The sequence below is a fragment of the Salvelinus alpinus genome, chromosome 1, assembly GCF_045679555.1.
Source record: "Salvelinus alpinus chromosome 1, SLU_Salpinus.1, whole genome shotgun sequence".
In the NCBI taxonomy this organism is placed as follows: Eukaryota; Metazoa; Chordata; class Actinopteri; order Salmoniformes; family Salmonidae; genus Salvelinus; species Salvelinus alpinus.
In genome coordinates this window covers 89683290-89692539 of record NC_092086.1, presented here as the reverse complement: position 1 = coordinate 89692539, position 9250 = coordinate 89683290, and positions in this window count along the sequence as shown.

Genomic DNA, 9250 nt, shown 5'->3' with positions numbered 1-9250 from the left:
AAGACTCTAATCACAGGAAAACAACTCAATGAGAGGACTTCAAGTGTTAGTAGATGAAACAGTACAAAATGGACTATCACTAACAGTGAGATAAGCCACTATCACACAGCTCTTTGAAGGATGTTACATTTATGATTATGTATGCACTTGAACCATATTTCTGTTTGTGGGCTCTACTGTATGTCTTCACAATTAGAGGGTTAGAGAGCTCCTCTGGGTTGTGAGACGGATGTCTCCAAAAGCAAAAGTCAGATGGTCATCAAAAGTGTTGCAGCTCTGATGTAATGATTACAGCCCTTTGATGGAGCTGGACACGACTGAGTTACCCATCCATCAAAGAGAACCATGCCTGTCTGTCTGTCTGAGTTTCTAATCCCAGCAGAACCAGACCCACAGAGGCAGAAATCAACTTGTTTTTCATTTTCAGATTCCACAGGAAACATCCATAGAGCTACATTACATTGGCGCGGCCATCAGGAATAATAACAATGATGATGATACTAATGCTAACTTTATTTATAAATCACATGTTATACATTACAGTACAATAGTAACTTGTATAGTAATAATAACTTAATCAAAACTGTGTGTTTGTTATCAAGAAGGTATCACTTGATCCGTGTACATTCAGGATTCAGAACTGTCCATTAATTATTCACTCCGCCTTGTAAAAATCAGAGGGATGGAACTGGAGAAAGGTAACAACTCTGTCAAATTCATAGACAGACGTATAGATACAAGCACTGACCATCCATGATATCCAAATTATAATCTTAACCATGTTTTGAAGCTATAAAGTATTTGTTTACAATTACATTGTTTACAGACAATGGAGTAAAACAAGTTAATATGTTGGGTTCCGATGGGGAAGAACAATTGAACGAAGCTCATTGGACATTTATAAGTTATATTCTTAAAAAATCAATAGGTAAATTACATAAATATATCATTATTGCAAATCCAAAATGGATGTAGCAATCACAGATTTCCCCTTTGACCAACTCAGCACAGGTCTGCTGAATTGATGTGTGGATGCTGACAACACAACACCAGGAGATCAAAGGAACCCTGTGGGGCTGTCTTGCGCTTCATAGAGGCTCAGTTCGCCATAACATCAACACACTGACTCACTGAGCTAATGGAGCCTACATGTGACAAGGAGAGGCAGGAGGGATGATTGAGTGAGAACAGGTATAGAGTACTCAGCTGTGTGTGTGCATGCGTCTAAATGTGTTCTCTGTCATTCTTATAAGAATGAGTGCTCTCTATCCACAATATCAGAAGCTTGCTTTGGTGATAGAAATATAGTATAAGATGATAGCGCAGGAAAGTGCTATCGTGTAGCTATCATCGAGCTCTAGCCTTGACTGTGTCTAATCATCACCAACAGAGAGTTACCCGTGGCCTGGCCCTGGGTCATCCTACCAGAGAGGGCGTGTCTCCTAACGCTCCCATTCCTGTAGTCCCCCTTATCGACCCGCTGGTCTCCCTTGCCTCTGTGGTCCTCTTGGGGATAATAGGTGGATAGCACACTCTGTGGTACTACACACACAGTCTCTCTCTCTCTCTCTCTCTCTCTCTCTCTCTCTCTCTCTCTCTCTCTCTCTCTCTCTCTCTCTCTCTCTCTCTCTCTCTCTCTCTCTCTCTCTCTCTCTCTCTCTCTCTCTCTCTCTCTCTCTCTCTCTCTCTCTCTCTCTCTCTCTCTCTCTCTCTCTCTCTCTCTCTCTCTCTCTCTCTCTCTCTCACTTTCTCTCTCTCTCGCTCTCTCTCTCTCTCACACATGCACACACACACACACACACACTCTGGGATGTGGCATCTGCTGTCAGAGCCTGTGCCTGATCAATAAGAGGCACTGAGGGAGGCTAGCTGTCACTCACACAGTGTGACATCAGCTGAGCAGGGGGTAAGGTCTGCGATACCCTAGCAGAGTCTGGAACAGGGACAGTGTAGGACAGCACACTGCAGTCCCTTAGGGCCCCACCAACTTCACTGATACTATAGGTCACACACATAACTTACTCATTGAGAATTTCACATTCACAAAAAAAGTAACATTCTGAAACAATGTCACACACAGACATGGTCACATTAATAAACACTATTCTGCTACATCAATACTGTTAGCTTTAACATTTTTATTTTGCATATACAGATAGAAACAGAATATATATAACCTATACTGTGGCAATAAAAAGTATGTGAACCCATTGAAATTACCCTAGATTTCTGCATAAATTGGTCATCAAATTTGATCTGATCTTCATCTAAGTCACAGCAATAGACAAACATAGTGTGCTTAAACTAATAACACACATTAATTATTGTATTTTTATTGTCTATATTGAATACATCATTTAGGCATTCACTGTGTAGGTTGGAAAAAGTATGTGAACCCCTAGGCTAATGACTTCTCTTAAAGCTAGTCAGGAGTCAGGAGTCAGCTAACCTGGAGTCCAATCAATGAGACGAGATTGGAGATGTTGGTTAGAGCTGCACTGCCCTATAAAAAAAACTCACAAAATTTGAGTTTGCTCTTCACAAGAATCATTGCCTGATGTGAACCATGCCTAGAACAAAAGAGATCTCAGAAGACCTAAGATTAAGAATAGTTGACTTGCATGAAGCAGGAAAGCGTTACAAAGGTATCTCTAAAAGCCTTGATGTTCATCAGTCCACGGTAAGACAAATTGTCTATAAATGGAGAAAGTTCAGCACTGTTGCTACTATCCCGAGGAGTGGCCGTCCTGCAAAGATGACTGCAAGAGCACAGCGCAGAATGCTCAATGAGGTTAAGAAGAATCCTAGTGTCAGCTAAAGACTTACAGAAATTTCTGGAACATGCTAACATCTCCGTTGACGAGTCTACGATACGTAAAACACTAAACAAGTATGGTGTTCATGGGAGGGCACCACGGAAGAAGAAAGGGGTTCACATGTCCAAAGAAAACATTGTTGCACATCTGAAGTTTGCAAAAGTGCACCTGGATTTCCAGTACTGGCAAAGTATTCTGTGGATGAAACTACAGTTGAGTTGTTTGGAGGAACACACAACACTATGTGCGGAGAAAAAAAGGCACAGCACACCAACATCAAAACCTCATCCCAACTGTAAAGTATGGTGGAGGGAGCATCGTGGTTTGGGGCTGCTTTGGTTCCTCAGGCCCTGGACAGCTTGCTATCATCAACGGAAAAATGAATTCCCAACTTTATCAAGACATTTTGCAAGAGAATATTAGGCTCTGTCCGCCAATTGAACCTCAACAGAAGTTGGGTGACGCAACAGGACAACGACCCAAAACACAGACGTAAATCAAAAACAGAATGGCTTCAACAGAAGAAAATACGCCTTCTGGAGTGGCCCAGTTAGAGTCTTGACCTCAACCTGATTGAGATGCTGTGGCATGACCTCAAGAGAGCAGTTCACACCAGACATCCCAAGAATATTGCTGAACTGAAACAGTTTTGTAAAGATGAATGGTCCAAAATTCCTCCTGACCGTTGTGCAGGTCTGATCCGCCACTACAGAACATGTTTAGTTGAGGTTATTGCTGCCAAAGGAGGGTCAACCAGTTATTAAATCCAAGGGTTCACATACTTTTCCACCCTACACTGTGAATGTTTTCACGGTGTGTTCAGTAAAGACATGAAAATGTATAGTTGTTTGTGTGTTATTAGTTTAAGTAGACTGTGTTTGTCTATTGTTGTGAACTAGATGAAGATTAGATCAAATTTTATGACCAATTTATGCAGAAATCCAAGTATTTTCAAAGGGTTCACATACTTTTTCTTGCCACTGTATATACAAAAGTATGTGGACACCCCTTCAAATTAGTGGATTAGGCTATTTCAGTCACACTCGTTGCTGACAGGTGCATAAAATCGAGCACACAGCCAATCTCCATAGACAAACAGTGGCTGTAGAATGGCCTTACTGAAGAGCTCCATGACTTTCAACATGGCAACGTCAAAGGATGCCACCTTTCCAACAAGTCAGTTCGTCAAATTTCTGCCCTACTAGAGTTGCCCCAGTTAACTGTAAGTGCTGTTATTGTGAAGTGGAAACGTCTAGTAGCAACAACGGCTCAGCCACGAAGTGGTAGGCCACACAAGCTCACAGAACAGGTGCTGTCGAGTGCTGAAGTGTGTAGCAACACTCACTATCGAGTTCCAAACTGCCTATGGAAGCAAAATCAGCACATGACAATGCCCCCGTGCACAAAGCGAGGTCCATACAGAAATGGTTTGTCGAGATCGGTGTGGAAGAACTTGACTGGCCTGCACAGAGCCCTGACCTCAACCCCATCGAACACCTTTGGGATGAATTGGAACGCCGACTGCAAGCCAGGTCTAATCACCCAACATCTGTGCCCGACCTCACCAATGCTCTTGTGGCTGAATGGAAGCAAGTCCCCGCAGCAATGTTCCAACATCTAGTGGAAAGCCTTCCCAGAAGAGTGGAGGTTATTATAGCAGCAAAGGGGCGACCAACTCCATATTAATGCCCACGATTTTGGAATGAGATGTTCGACAAGCAAGTGTCCACATATATTTGGTCATGTACTGTACATTATACGTTCTAAAGGTACAAAGAGCCGGATACATTTTTTTAAACATGACAAATGTGTTTCTGTGAATCAATGACAGCCTCATGCTAAGCTAACACTCCAAGGCTGCGTTTACACATGGAGCCCAATTCTGACATGTTTTCCGGCAGTTGTTCTCTGACCAATCACATCAGATCTTTTCATATCAGATCTTTTTCATAGCTGAGCTGATTGGTCAAAAGACCAATTAGTGAAAAAAAGATCTGCCTGTGTGTAAATGCAGCCAAATAGGAGACTATATATATATAAATGATTTTACTTTACCACTACTGATTCTACATCTCTATGAAGTGGCAACTTATCCATTAAAATGGCCAACAGCCTACTACTGCTTTCTGAGCTGCTTGTTGATGAGGTTAAAGTGCTGCAACACTGCCACCCTGTGTTCGTCTGAGGTATTATACCCACTCAAGGCCAGTCACCATCAACACTGGCCAGAGGCAGTAAAGCAATTTCTAATGACAAATTCATCATTAACCTTAACATGTATACTAGCCCTAACTCTAAACTAAGAAAAAAAAGCCAATGCATTTGTTGATCAGTTCCGACAATAATCGACAATGTTGCCCTTTCTGTCAAGGTGCTCTAGTGCCTACAACTACATTTCCCAAACTCTGTCCTGGAGACCCCAAGAGGTGCACATTTTGGTTTTTGCCCTAGCACTACACAGCTGATTCAAATAATCAACTCATTATCAAGCTTAGATTATTTGAATCAGCTGTGTAGTGCTAGGGGGGGAAACTATTTTGGAAACGCTGGCCTACAATGATAGACTCCTGACCATTCTGTAAACTGGAGCTTCTGTCAGTAGGCCTCATAGAGAATTATAGAGGCCCCTAGTGACCAAAAGGCAGTTTTAGCATAGGCAGCGCGTGGGGCATGGTCAACTGCGTGGGGATTCCTATGGGTTGTAGCCTCAATGGCACTCCTCATGCAGTCACAGACGCGATAATGCAGGGTTCCCCAACTAGTGGCCGGCCCGCGGGTGGTTTTATTGATTTTTAGCAAATAAATAATAATGTTTGCATTTTCATTGTTCTACATAAAAGACAGATCTGTTCCCAATTATTCCCTTACATAATAGACACGTGATCGTATATGTTTTAGTCAAATATTATATCTGTTTGGGGTTCTTGAGGTTTAATTTACAGTCTACAAATGATTTGTAATTATGTTCCGGCCCCCAGCCATCCACTGCAAAATCAGCACGCGGCTGAATCTAGTTGATGATCCCTGCTATAATGGCACAGATATAAAGATGAGTCCTCTATCTAGCTCTATGGCAGGCCAACATTATTGATGGGTCAGATCTGTGGTGAATGGTGGTATACACTCTGTTGCTCTGTCTTATATAACACCTGAATCCATGTTTATGACAGTGGTAAAATTATTGATGGATGTTGTTGATGATTTTAAAATGATGTCAATAGGCTTTCAGCACCCGTACGTCTTCATCTGTCCATTTATCAATAGTTATCAAAGTTATCGGTGGAACATTTCACAAGTTTCTGGTCCATCTGACTGCCATTGTTTTGAATTGTCAACTTGACTTCCAGATTTTTCCCACTCTAGCCTCGCTTTCGTTTATGACCAAATCCAATATGTCCGACAGCTATGGACAGAAGTGACTTTATGTAGCAAGTTAGGAGAACTAACGCAGCAGGTTATGAGAATTAACGTAGCAGGTTAGGATAATCAGGTTGAAGTTAGGAAAAGGGTTAGGGTTAGCTAAAATTCTACAGTTGTCCTTGACTTAACTAGAACATGCAACTTTTGGCCAGGTGTACTCAATCCAGACACAACCCTGACTGAAGCCTATTATCATTATCAACAATGTTCTTAACGTTTCACCTTTGGAGGGAAAGTATAACTAATTTAAAATGTTACCTTATTTATTCCCATTCTGAAGTCCAGGATTATGATGAAAACTGAGTCTGGGCAGTTCTCAACCCCACCAGGGGGAGACATATCCCACTAAAAACTTCTGTCCCGTACATGAGCTGAGAGCTACAGAAGGCAACTTCACTTCCTGGTCAAAGCTGCATGTCAACAGTCTTAAATTGACTCTCCTAATTTCCTCTCCCCAAGACCTGGACAGGTGAAGAGAGAAGGCATCCAGCACATTTCTTTCACCCATCCTGTGTTTTCAGATCAGTGCAGATAGTAAGAGGAGAGCAAATAAGGAAACACCTGTAATATCAATTCCTTGAACCAACAGAGACTGTGGACAATGGTCAGATGATACTGTATTTATCCAGAATGGTTTACATGTATATTTGTTAACATACAAATATCCATGTCCAAAGAATAATCAGTGTGGGACAGACAGCAGTGATTCCCACAGTCCTCCTCTGCTCCCTCAAGGATGCAGTCTTGGAAGAAAACGCTTCAGCTGGCCTGTTAGTGTGTGTGTGTGTGTGTGTGTGTGTGTGTGTGTGTGTGTGTGTGTGTGTGTGTGTGTGTGTGTGTGTGTGTGTGTGTGTGTGTGTGTGTGCGTGTGTGTGTGTGTGTCGTGTGTGTGTGTGTGTGTGTGTGTGTGTGTGTGTGTGTGTGTGTGTGTGTGTGTGTGTGTGTGTGTGTGTGTGTGTGTGTGTGTGTGTGTGTGTGTGTGTGTGTGTGTGTCTGTGTGTGTGTGTGTGTGTGTGTGTGTGTGTGTGTGTGTGTGTGTGTGTGTGTGTGTGTGTGTGTGTGTGTGTGTGTGTGTGTGTGTGTGTGTGTGTGTGTGTGTGTGTTTGTTTGTTCTCGCACATGCATGAAAAAATCATCTCTGCATCTTCTCTGGAACAGAATGAGGAGAGAGAGGAGAGGGGGAAGGGAGGTGGAGGGGGAGTGCAGCATGATCTTTCCTTCCTCTGGGGCCTCAGCGGTCCCCAGACAGGCAACCCCGGGCCCTCTGCGGAGCAGCTGTCAGACCCCGTGTCCTGGCTTTTCCGGCCTGGACTGTGGGAAAGTCGGCCTCCCTCTTATCCTGCTTCCTGACGGGACGCTAAATATACCCAGGCCTTTTGTTCCCCACACTTCCCAAAATACGCCACCACCACCACCACTGACATCAAACATGTTCTTTCAGTGTTCCTCCCACCAGCCTTTCGATGCTGACGCTCTTCCCTGGCTGGCACAGAGGACTGTTTTCCTGTATGGAGAGAGAAGAGGAAAGGAGAGGACAGGAGAGGGGGGGAAGGGAGGGAGGGAGGGAGGGAGGGAGGGAGGGAGGGAGGGAGAGGAGAGGACAGGAGAGGGGAAGGGAAGGGAGGGAGGGAGGGAGGGAGGGAGAGGAGAGGAGAGGAGAGAGAGGAGGAGAGGAGAGGAGAGGAGAGGAGAGGAGAGGAGAGGAGAGGAGAAGAGGGGAGGTCTGGGGGTTGGGGGGGTTAATGGGGTGGAGCGGTGGGGTAGGGGGCTGAGGAATGGAGTGGCTAGTTGAGTTGGAAACAGAGAGCAAAGAGGACCTCGTGAATTGAAGTGAGAATTGAGTTCTGATTTGGACTAAGATTTCTCAAGTGCAAACCACTTATCATTTGCATTAATGATGAATGCATAATCCAAAGACATTCTATATCAACATGGCTGGGTGAGCTCAATGGTATTTACTTTAATGACTGGGATTTTGAGCTGGTTGACTGCTATGTCCATCTTGTTAAGACTATGTTGGTCTACACAACCTTTCTGTGGGTCAGGACATGCTCCACTGTAGGCCGGTTACAGCCAGATTCTCATGGGTTAGAGTTACGCACTGGCTTAAAGCTAGAAACACACACACACCATTGCACAAACAAACACACACAAACACATAGACATAGCACGCACGCATGCACACACACCATTATACAAGCACACACATACGCACACCATTATACAGTACAAAAACACTCACATGAGTGCACAAATAACCACATTTCCTCTTCCATTTTCCTTTCTTGCCACTTGCCATAACTGGGCCACTGAACTGAGCATAGAACAGAGAAATGGAGGAGAGGAGAGGTTGAGCGGAGGAGAAGACCATGGGATTATAGTAAAGGAGAAATGTCTAAATGATTTACTCTAACCCTTCCTCTGGGTGGTCAGAGAGTCTCAAGCATTACAGACAAGTGAGTGTCTATGAGAGAGAGAGAGGGAGAGAGATGTGATGCTGCTTGGTGGACATCATCTAAGACATCAGTCAGTCATTCAGTAATTTGATCCGCCTCCCTGTGTTATCTCAATTTCTATTGTATCTCTACCGGACCTTTCTGCCTCCTTCCCTTCTCCCAGAGATGACTGGGTCCATTCAGATAAACCCCCTCTATATGTCAATGGTCTGTTTCACCATCTCCTTATCTGTCTCTCCCATTCACAGAATAAAGGATGCTGACTGAGTTTTCTGATAAGTAACAGTCTGGGCTTCTGGTGACTAAACCGCAGTCACACGCACACATGCACTCATTTTAAATACTTTATTTGAATCCATCAATTCAAATTAATATTAAAAAAGGATCCAAATATTTCAAAGGTCCCTGTATGCATAGACATTCAAGGTGACAGGGGAATGGAAGCTTATTGAGTGCAATAGGGAGTAACATTTGAAAGGAAGCTTGTCTATCTATGGAAAAGGGAAAGGGGGATACCTAGTCAGTTTTACAACTGAATGCCTTCAACCACATTTAACC